This window comes from Carcharhinus amblyrhynchos, chromosome 11, assembly GCF_965287045.1.
Source record: "Carcharhinus amblyrhynchos chromosome 11, sCarAmb.v2.hapA, whole genome shotgun sequence".
Lineage (NCBI taxonomy): Eukaryota > Metazoa > Chordata > Chondrichthyes > Carcharhiniformes > Carcharhinidae > Carcharhinus > Carcharhinus amblyrhynchos.
The window spans coordinates 23,454,383-23,466,162 of NC_137334.1; positions in this window are offsets into that span (position 1 = coordinate 23,454,383).

Here is an 11,780-nt window from a genome sequence, read left to right on the forward strand (position 1 = left end):
ACACAGTCAATATCTTTTCCCAAAGGTAAGGAAGTCTAAAACTAGAGGGCATAGATTTAAGACGAGAGGGGAGAGATACAAAAGGGTCCACAGGGGCAATTTTTTCACACAGAGGGTGGCGAGCATCTGAAACAAGCTGCCAGGGGTAGTAGAGGTGGGTACAATTTTATTTTTTAAAAAGCATTTCAACAGTTACATGGGTAAGAGGGATATGGGTCAAATGTGGGCAATTGGGACTCGCTTAGGGTTTAAAAAAAGGCAGCATGGACAAGTTGGGCTGAAGCGCCTGTTCCCATGCTGTAAACCTCTATGACTCTATTGGCCATTTCCCTGTGGAGAGAATCCCAGAGGAACAGACACACACACTGATTTCAAACAGATTCACCCAACATGGGGTCAGTCGATCCCACTGGAGATCCAGAGTCCTGGCTGATTCCAGTCCCAGAGCCACCAATTGTTACTCTTCAAAGGTGTTTGCCGCTATGGTCAGCTGACTGAGTAAGAAGTTTCACAACACCAGGTTAAAGTCCAACAGGTTTATTTTGTAGCAAAAGCCACTCTAACCTGGTGTTGTGAGACTTCTTACTGTGTTTACCCCAGTCCAACACTGGCATCTCCACAGCTGACTGAGCTCAAACCAATCATTGAAGGCAGTCGCTCCTGCTCCGTGTCCCTCGGTACCATATCAGCGAGAGGCTTTTCCCACTCACCCAGCAATGGCCATTAAATCCCATTCCCATCCATGTTTAAACAGACTGGGTTTGCTGTCTATCCAGTATCCCACAGCAAGTGTAGGTACAGCAGTGAGCATCATCAACAGCTGTGTTTCCTCTGGATAACACTGACATTGAGCTGTGTTACCTCTGGATAACACTGGCATTGAGCTGTGTTACCTCTGGATAACACTGGCATTGAGCTGTGTTTACTCTGGATAACACTGGCATTGAGCTGTGTTTACTCTGGATAACACTGGCATTGAGCTGTGTTTACTCTGGATAACACTGGCATTGAACCATATTTATTCTGGGTAACACTGCCAATGAGCTGTGTTTGCTCTGGATAACACTGACATTGAGCTGTGTTTACTCTGGATAACACTGGCATTGAGCTGTGTTTGCTCTGGATAACACTGGTGTTGAGCTGTGTTTACTCTGACTAACACTGGCATTGAGCTGTGTGTGCTCTGGATAACACTGACATTGAACTGCATTTACTCAGGATAACACTGGCATTGAGTTGTGTTTACTCTGGGTAACACTGGTATTGTGCTGTGTTTACTCCGGACAACACCAGCATTGAGCTGTATTTTCTCTGGGTTACACTGGCATTGGGCTGTGTTCACTCTGGGTAACACTGGCATTGAGCTGTTTTCACTCTGGGTAACACTGGTATTGAGCTGGTCCACACTGTCTGGAGTGGGATCGCCCTTTCCTTGAGATGTCAAAATCCCAGAGACCTGTCCTGTTGGTCCTGGGAAAATTGGGATGAATGCATCCAAAGGGGAATTCTGACCTCTCCCTGTGAGTTGTCCAATTTCTCCTGTGATTTCACAGGGCCTGTTTCCAAATTCCCTATTCAATTCCAGAATGAATAGGATCAAGATCCAGAGTAAAATTTCTGGGAAGCTTCAGGAAGAACGCTCTCTGTGCTATGATTGGTTCACAGGGTGCTGTAAATAGCCAGCACACTGTCTGTCCGATTGGAATCTGTGACAATCCTCGGGAGGATTATTCCGGAACACTGGATAAACACAACGTGTTGTTGCTGTTGTTGAGGAGACCACATTGGAAGGGTCCATTTTGTTGGCGCCATGATGCCAAGGCAGCCCCGTGCTGAGGTAAACCTCTGCTGCCCACAGGTTATGTTGTTGTAAATTCACTCAGTGAGTGTAGGGAGGGAACTGAGCCCAATCTTTCCCTCATTTCCCACCAGCTGTCAGTGAGCACACTCAGGATCGGGAATGATTTTGCGTGACTCTGATGCCCTGGGTGTGGTTTCCTCTGGCTCTGACAGGCGGCACGGTGCCAGCGAGCTGCCTGGGCAGTGTTTGCAAAGAAGCCATTACGAGGAATCAGCACACCGAGAATGGCAGCTTCCTCCACCTCACTGAGACTCCGAGAGTCCGGCACTCACCTGGGAGCGGGGCTGCTCCATCTGCAGATTGGTTTTGGACCGGGGCCTTGTTGACAGTGTGGGGGGAGTTTGTGGGGGCATGTTCCGGCCTGGCCAGCTTTCAGGGGCTGTGAGGAGGCCTCAGGCTGTGCGGGGGAGGGGCAAGGCCCAGGGTGAAGAATGGCACAAGGCCCCGAGGTGATAAACATTTACTTCAGCAATAAACAGCAGCAAAACCCGCAGGAAAATATTTATTACCTTCCAGAGCGTCACACGGCAGGAAATAATCTGAAGCAGAAGAGGGATGTGGGGGAGGGGGAGACAGGGGCGAGGGGAAGGGGCAGAACAGGGAGGGGGAGGGGGAAATGGGGAGAGCTGCGGAGTGAGGAGTGGGGGCAGAGCAGGGAGGGGGGAGGGGGGAGAGCAGGGAGGGGGAGGGATGGGGGAGGAGAGGGGGATGGGGGGAGCTGGGGTGTGGGGAGGGGGCGGCAGAACAGGCAGGGGGAGGGGGCAGAGCAGAAAGGGGAAGGGGGGACAGAGGAGAGAGGGAGGGGTTGAAAGGGGGAGGGGTGAGGAAGGGAGGGGGGGAGGGGGAAATGGGGAGGGGAGGGAGTGAGAAAGGGGGGAGGAAGAGGGGAGGTGGAGGGGGAATGGGGAGGGGAAAAAGGGGAGGGGGTGGGGGTAGAGTGGGGGAGCAGAACAGGGAGGGAGGGGGAAGGGGGTGGGGTGGAGGAGGGTGGGGGGAAGGTGCAGCACAGGGAGGGGGTGGGAGGAAGTGGAGAGGTGGGAAGGAGGGAGGGATGGGGGAGGGTGGGGAAGGGGGAGGGATGGGGGAGGATGGGGGACAGGGAAAGGAAAGGGGGAGAGGGACAGAGCAGGAGGTGGAGGGGAGGAAGGGGGAGGGGGGGAGGGGGGAGGGGGTGTTTGACCCTCTCTGGAAGTTTGGAATCTGAACCCTATTTTCTGGGTCACTCACTGGAATCAGACCGGACTGGGGAAGCTGGGAATGGGAATAAAATCAGGATCAGATCGGAATGGCAATGTTCCGGTGTTGATTCTCCCCCATCGCTCTCACACTCCGTGCCCTGGGTGGAATTCTCCCAGCAGGAACCCGCGGCGGGGGCACAGCAGGATCCCACTCCCTGTATTTCCTGAGTGCGTTTGTGTCGCAGTGACACAAACCCAACACCAGGGGGAGAATCGAACAGGATTCATTCACTAAATCGAATCATTTGCACATTTCCACCTTGTTTTCTTGTTAATGTCACTGGTTTGGATTGAACTCTGTTTGTTTGGGAACTGAATGGTTTATTGGTTATCGTCAGAGCATTCTGAAAAGAATCATCATCCACTCAAAATAATCTGATTTTGATCTGATTTATTATTGTCACATGTATTAACACACAGTGAAAAGCATTGTTTCTTACACACTATACAGACAAGGCATACCATTCATAGAGAAGGAAAGGAGGGGGTGCAGAATGTAGTGTTACATTCATAGCTAGGGTTTAGAGAAAGATCAACTTAATGCCCATTCAAGAGTCTGACAGCAGCAGGGAAGAAGCTGTTCTTGAGTCGATTGGTATGTAACCACAGGATATCTGGGGTACGTGGGGTCCTTGATTATGCTGGATGATTTTCTGAAGCAGATGGAAGTGTAACCACAGTCAATGGATGAGAGGCTGGTTTGCGTGATGGACTGGGCTTCATTCATGACCCTTTGTAGTTTCTTACAGATTTGGGCAGAGCAGGAGCCATTCCAAGCTGTGATACAACCAGAAAGAATGCTTTCTATGGTGCATCTGTAAAAGTTGGTGACAGCCGCAGTTGACATGCCAAATTTCCTTACTCTTCTAAGAAAGTAGAGGTGTTGGTGGGCTTTGTTAACTATAGTGTTGGCATGGGGTGACCAGGACAGGTTGTTGGTGATCTGGACACCTATAAACTTGAAGCTCTGGACCCCCTCTACTTCATCCCCATTGATGTAGACAGGGGCATGTTCTCCAGTACGCTTCCTAAAGTCAATGACAATCTTCTTTGTTTTGTTGACATTGAGGGAGAGATTATTGTCGCTGCATCAGTTCACCAGATTCTCTATCTCATTCCTGTACTCTGTCTGGTCATTGTTTGAGATCCGATCCACTACAGTGGTGTCATCAGCAAACTTGAAACTCTGTTGTGGTGATTGGTGAACTGTGGTGGACCCAGGCAATCCGGGAGGTCAGAATTGATTCGCACCTTTCGAAGCACTTCATAATGATGGATGTCAGAGCCACTGGGTGATAGTTATTAAGGCACGCTGCCTGTCTTTTCTTAATTAATCCAATTTTCTTTGCAAATTCACACAATATGATCAATTTATATCAAATCAATAGCCTTTGAGTGAATAACAAGTTCAATCAGGATTGGGAACCTGTTCTGTGTCTCCCGACGGCCTGTTAGACTGTTAGACTGACAGTTTGTGAGTCTCCTTTAGTTTGTCTCCATTCATAGATTTCTGGGTAGGAAGTATCCATTTCAGGTTGTGGGACTTTATTGGAGCTATGAGACTGGAGCAGGGCAGGCTGACTCTCTGAGCAGCTCCAGTTGTGTCTCTGGAGGTTACAAAGGACGGCATGCGAATGTCGGTCACTGAGATATTTTTGAATGGCAGCTCCTCGTTTCCCCACAGGGGGGCAGTTCTGAGTCATTGTGTTCACAGTAAGAAGTCCCACAAAACCAGGTTTAAGTCCGACAGGTTTATTTGGTAGCAAAAGCCTTTCGGGCCTCTGACCCTTCGTCAGGCGAGTGAGATTTCAGTTTGCAAACAGGGCATATAAAGACACAAACTCAATTTATAAATAATGGTTGGAGCGCGAGTCTTTACAGGTAATCAAGTCTTTACAGGTAATCAAGTCTTTACAGGTACAGACAATGTGAGTGGAGAGAGTGTTAAGCACAGGTTAAAGAGATGTGCATTGTCTCCAGCCAGGACATTTAGTGAGATTTTGCAAGTCCAGGCAAGTCGTGGGGGTTACAGATAGTGCGACATGAACCCAAGATCCCTGTTGAGACCGTCCTCACGTGTGCGGAACTTGGCTATCAGTCTCTGCTCAGCGTCTCTGCACTGTCGTGTGTCGTGAAGGCCGCCTTGGAGAATGCTTACCCCAAGATCAGAGGCTGAATGCCTGTGACCACTGAAGTATTTCCCAACAGGAAGAGAACACTCTTGCCTGGTGATTGTCAAGCGGTGTTCATTCATCCATTGTTGTAGCGTCAGCATGGTCTCCCCAGTGTACCATGTCTCGGGATATCCTTTCCTGCAGCGTATTAGGTAGACAACGTTGGCCGAGTAGCAAATGTTTGAATCGTGTACCTGGTGGATGGTGTTCACACATGAGATGATGGTATCTGTGTCGATGATCCAGCATGTCTTGCAGAGGTTGCTGTGGCAGGGTTGTGTGGTTTCGTGGTCACTGTTCCCCTGAAGGCTGGGTAGTTTGCTATGGACAATGGTTTGTTTGAGGTTGTGCAGTTGTTTGAAGGCAAGAAGTGGGGGTGTGGGGATGGCTTTGGAGAGATGTTTGCCTTCATCGATGACGTGTTGACAGCTCCGGGGAAGGACTGGACGACGAAGGGTACTCAGTCTGTCGTGTCCCGTGTTTGTCTTCTGAGGAGGTCGACGTGGTTTTTTGCTGTGGCGTTTCAGAATTGTTGACCATATCCTGTTCTTATGAGGGCATCTTTAAGTGTCTAGAGATGTCTGTTGTGATCCTCCTCATCTGAGCAGATCCTGTGTATAGGATGTCCGTAGGGGATGACTTCTTTAATGTGTTTCGGGTGGAAGCTGGAGAAGTGGAGCATCGTGAGGTTATCCGTGGGCTAGCAGTACAGTGAGGTGCTGAGGTGACCATCCTTGATGGACATGCATGTGTCCAAACTAGCAACCGATTCCAGAGAGTAGTCCATGGTGAGTCTGCTGGTGGGATGGGACTTGTTGATGTCATCGTATAGTTGTTCCAGTGATTGTTCACCATGGGACGAAAGGAAGAAAATATCATCGATGTATCTAGTGTATAGCATCGGTTGAAGGTCCTGTGCAGTAAAGAGGTCTTGTTTGAACCTGTGTATGAAGATGTTGTCTTATTGAGATGTGAATTTGGTCCCTATGGCTGTTCTGTGTGTCTGGATGAAGAACTGGCTGTTGAAGGTGAAGACACTGTGGTCCAGAATGAAGCAGATGAGTTGTAAAATTGCATCTGGAGCTGGCAGTTGCAGCAATGTCATCGTCGTGGGGGATGCTGGTGTAGAGTGCAGAGACATCCATTGTGACGAGGAGTGCTCCTGGTTCAACTGCTCCACGTGTGCTGAGTTTCTGTAGGAAGTCGGTAGTATTGCGACAAGAGCTGGAGGTTCTTTGTGCAATAGGTTTCAGGATGCCCTCGACGTAGCTGGAGAGGTTCTCGCACAGGGTCTCATTGCCCGATACGATGGGTCGGCCAGGTGTGTTTGCTTTGTGTTTCTTCGGGAGGCAGTAGAAATCTCCAACGCAGGGAATACATGGGATGAGAGTACGGAGGGTGCTCTGAAGGTCCGGACCAAATGTCTTGATATGTGTGTCAGTGAGTGTTGCCCTAGGGTTAAGATGCTAAATTGAGGGAAGGCTAACTACAACCAGGTTAGGAAGGATTTGGAGACTGTTGTTTGACAGTAAATCCACATTTGGCATGTGAGAGTCTTTTAAGGGGCAGTTGATCGGAGTGCAGGACAGGCATGTACCTGTCAAAAGGAAGGATAGGAAAGGTGGGATTCAGGAACCCTGGATGAACAGGGGAATTGTGAGTCCAGCCAAAAAGAAAAAGGATGCATACATGGGGTCTAAGCAACTAAAAATAGATGAAGATTTGAAGAATGCAGGGAAAGTAAAAAGGAACTCAACCAGGGAGTTAGGGGGGCAAGAAGGGGTCACAAAATGTCCTTGGCAGACAGGGACAAGGAGAATCCCAAGGCATTTTATACATATATTAGAAACAAGAGGGTATCTTGAGAAAGTGTTGGTCCACTCAAGGACAAGTGAGGAAAATTATGTGTAGACCCAAAGGAAATGGGTGAGATCCTTAATGAGTACTTAACATCAGTTTTCATAAAGGAGAGGGACATGTCCATTGATGGTGTATTGGAAGGACGTGTAAACCCTGTAGAACAAGTCATCATTATGAGGGAGGGAGTATTGGGTGAATTAAAAAGCATTAAGGTAGACAAATTCCCAGGGCCAGATGGTATCAATCCCAAGTTAGTGAGGGGGACACAATGAAATTACAGAAATCTACATTCCGCCGTTGGCCACTGGTAAGTTGCCAGAGGATTGGAGGATATGTTGTCCCTTTATATAAGAAGGGTAGCAAGGATAACCCCGTTAATTATAGGGCAGTGAGCTTGATGTCAGAGATAGGGAAATAGCTGGAGAAGATTGACTCACTGATACACTCACTGACACACTCACTGACACACTCACTGACACACTCACTGACACACTCCCTGACACACACACTGACACACTCACTGACACACTCACTGACACACTCCCTGACACATTCCCTGACACACACACTGACACACTCACTGACACACTCCCTGACACACACACTGACACACTACCAGAAAGACATGGAGGCATTGGAAAGAGTACAGAAAAGGTTTACCAGGATGTTGCCTGGAATGGAGGGCATTAACTATGAGGAGAGATTGAATAAACTGGGATTGTTCTCCTAGGGATTTGTACAAATCACTTGGATTAACTGACTGCTCTGGACAAGATTGGTCCGAGTGTGGCATCAAAGAGACCCAGCAAGATCACAGGGACCTCTTTATGGGCCGGTGTGACCTGTACAATAAGGACGGGTTGCACTTGAGTCCTGGGGTCCAATATCCTGGCGGGGAGGTTTGCTAAGGCTACGGGGGAGAGTTTAAACTAGAATGGTTGGGGGGTGGGAATCAAAGTGAAGTGACTGGGAGAGAGGAGGTTAGCTCATAAATAGACAGAGCTTGTCAACAGTGCGAGAGGGAGGATAGGCAGGTGATAGAGAAGGGGAGCTCTCAGACCGAAGGTTTGAGATGTGTCTATTTTAACCCGAAGAGTGCCATTAACAAAGTGGATGAGCTTAGAACGTGGATCGCTACTTGGAAATGTGATGTGGTGGCCATTACAGAGACTTGGATAACTCAGGGACAGGACTGAATGCTTCAAGTGCCGGGTTTCAAATGTTTCAGAAGGGACAGGGAAGGAGGCAAAAGAGGTGGGGGAGTGGCACTGTTGATCAGAGATAGTGTCACAGCTGCAGAAAAGATGGACACCATGGAGGGATTGTCTACGGAGTCTCTGTGGGTGGAGGTTCGGAACAGGAAGGGGTCATTAACTTTACTGGGTGTTTTCTACAGGCTGCCCAGTAGTAACAGGGATGTTGAGGAACAGATAGGGAAACAGATCCCGGAGAGATGTAATAATTACAGAGTTGGGATGGGAGACTTTAATTTCCCAAGTATCGATTGGAATCTCCCTAGCGTAAGGGGTTTAGATGGGGAAGAGTTTGTTAGGGGCGTTCAGGAGGGTTTCCTGACACAGTATGTGAATAGGTCTACAAGAGGAGAGGCTGTACTTGATTTGGAATTGGGAAATGAACCTGGATAGGTGTCACTTCTCTCAATGGGAAAGCATTTTGGGGATAGTGATCATAACCCTATCTCCTTTACACTAGTGTCGGAGATAGATAGGATCAGACAGGCTAGGAAAGTGTTTATCCAGAGTAAGGGGAATTACGAAGCCATCAGGCAGGAAATTAGAGGCATAAATTGGAAGGAGGTTTTCTCAGGGAAATGCACAGAAGTAATGTGGCAGATTTTCAAGGAATATTTTTGTCTGGAGTTCTGCGTGACAACGTTCCGATGACACAGGGAAGTTTTTGTAGGTTACAGGAACAGTGGTGCATGAAAGTTGTAATGAATTTAGTCAAGAAGAAAAGAAAAGCGTACAAAAGGTTCAGGGAGCTTGGTAATGTTAGGGATCTAGAGGAGTAAACGACTTATAGGAAGGAACTTGAGAAGAAAATTAGGAGAGCCAGAAGGGGTCATGAGAAGGCCTTGGCAGGTAAGATTAAGGAAACCTCCAAGGCATTCTACAAGTATGTGAAGAGCAAAAGGTTGAGATGAGAAGGAATAGGACCTATCAAATGTGACAGTGGGAAAGTTTGTATAAAACCAGTAGAAATAGCAGAGATACTCAATGAATACTTTACTTCAGTAATCACAGTGGAAAAGGATCTTGGTGGTTTTAGTGCAGACTTGCAATGGACTGAAAAGCTTGAGCATGTAGACATTAAGAAAGAGGATGTGTTGGAGCTTTTGAAAAACATCAAGTTAGATAAGTCGCTGGGACCGGATGGGATGTACCCCAGGCTACTGTGGGAGGCGAGGGAAGAGATTGCAGAACCTCTGGCGATGATCTTTGCGTCATCAATGGAGATGGGAGAGGTTCCAGAGGATTGGAGGATTGCGGATGTGGTTCCTCTATTCAAGAAAGGGAGTAGAGATAGCCCAGGAAATTATCAATCAGAGAGTCTAACCTCAGTGGTTGATAAGTTGATGGAGAAGATCTGAGAGGCAGGATTTATGAACATTTGGAAAGGTATAGTATGATCAAAAATAGTCAGCGTGGCTTTGTCAAAGGCAGATCATGCCTTATGAGCCTGGTTGAGTTTTTTGAAGATGTGACTAAATACATTGATGAAGGAAGAGCAGTAGATGTGGTTTATATGGACTTCAGCAAGGCGTTCGATAAGGACCCCATGCAAGGCTTATTGAGAAAGTGAGGGGGCATGGGATCCAAGGGGACATTGCTTTGCGGATCCAGAACTGGCTTGCCCACAGAAGGCAGAGAGGGTGGTTGTAGATGGGTCATATTCTGCATGGAGGTCAGTCACCAGTAGAGTGCCCCAGGGATCTGTTCTGGGACCCTTGCTGCTTGTGATTTTTATAAATGACCTGGATGAGGGAGTGGAGGGATGGGTTGGTAAGTTTGTCGATGACACAAAGGTTGGTGGTGTTGTGAATGGTTTACAGGGATGTCAGAAGTTGCAGTGAGACATTGATAGGATGCAAGACTGGGCAGAGAAGTGGCAGATGGAGTTCAACCCAGATAAATGTGAAGTGGTTCATTTTGGTAGGTCAAATAAGATGACGGATTATAATATTAAGGGTAAGACTCTTGGCAGAGTGGAAGATTGGAAGGATCTTGGGGTCCAGGTTCATAGTACACTCAAATCTGCTTCACAGGTAGAGGATGTGGTTAAGAAGGTGTATGGTGTATTGGCCTTCATCAATCCAGGGATTGAGTTTAGGAATGGGGAGATAATGCTGCAGCTGTATAAGACCCTGGTCAGACCCCACTTAGAGAACTGTGCTCAGTTCTGGTCGTCTCATTACAGGAAAGATGTGAAAGTCATAAAAGGGGTGCAAGGAGATTTACAAGGATGTTGCCTGGATTAGGTGGCATGCCTTATGAGGATAGGTTGAGAGAGCTTGGTCTTTTCTCCTTAGAGAGACGAAGGTTGAGAACTGACCTGATAGAGGTTGTTGAGAGGTATTGATCGAGTGGATTCTCAGAGGCTTTTTCCCAGGGCTGAAATGGTCGCTACGAGAGGACACAGGTTGGAGGTGCTGGGGAGTAGGTACAGAGGAGATGTCAGGGGTAAGTTTTTCACTCAGAGGGTGGTGAGTGAGTGGAATCGGCTGCTGTCAGTGGTGGTGGAGGCGGCTTCGATAGGGTCTTTTAAGAGACTTTTGGATAAGTACATGGGACTTAGTAAGATAGAGGGTTATAGGAAAGCCTAGTCGGTAGGGACATGTGCGGCGCAACTTGTGGGCCGAAGGGCCTGTTTGTGCTGTAGTTTTTCTATGTTCTATGTTCAAAGACTGGAGACAATAGGAATCAAGGGGAAAACTCTCTACTGGCTGGAGTCACACCCAGCACAAAGGAAGATAATTGTGATGGTTGGAGATCAGTCACCTCAGCTCCAGGACATCACTGCAGGAGTCCCTCAGGGTTTGTGTCTGAGGTCCAACCATATTCAGCTGCTTCATCAATGACCCTCCCCCACCTCAAGGTCAGAATTTTTTTTTAGTTTATTTATTAGTGTCACAAGTCAGTTTGCATTAACACTTCAATGAAGTTACTGTGAAAATCCCCTTGTTGCCACACCCCTGTCCGGGAGGATTCAGCACAGCCAACGCACCCTAACCAGCACGTCTTTCAGCGATGTTTGCTGGTGATTGCATGACGTTCAAAAGTATTGAAACTTCTCCGAGAGTGAAGCAGTCTGTATCCAAATGCAACAAGACTTGGACAAGATTCAGGTGCCATTCGTCCCCCAGCATCTGTGTGAAGCATTACACTGTCCCCATGTTGGGGAATGTTCAATGAGAGAGTTTCCAGTCTTGATAGGAGCTGTGACTGAGGTACAAGCTGATGGAGATATGCACGATAGTAAACGGTACATTCAAAATCTATCTCACATATTAAATTCAATGGTGAGGAGATTGGGAAATGGACAGAGGCACATTTAGGTGTCAGCAAGTTGTACCGGGGCTAGTTTGGATGTCAAGGTAACATTGTGGTAGGAAATATTCCTGAGTTT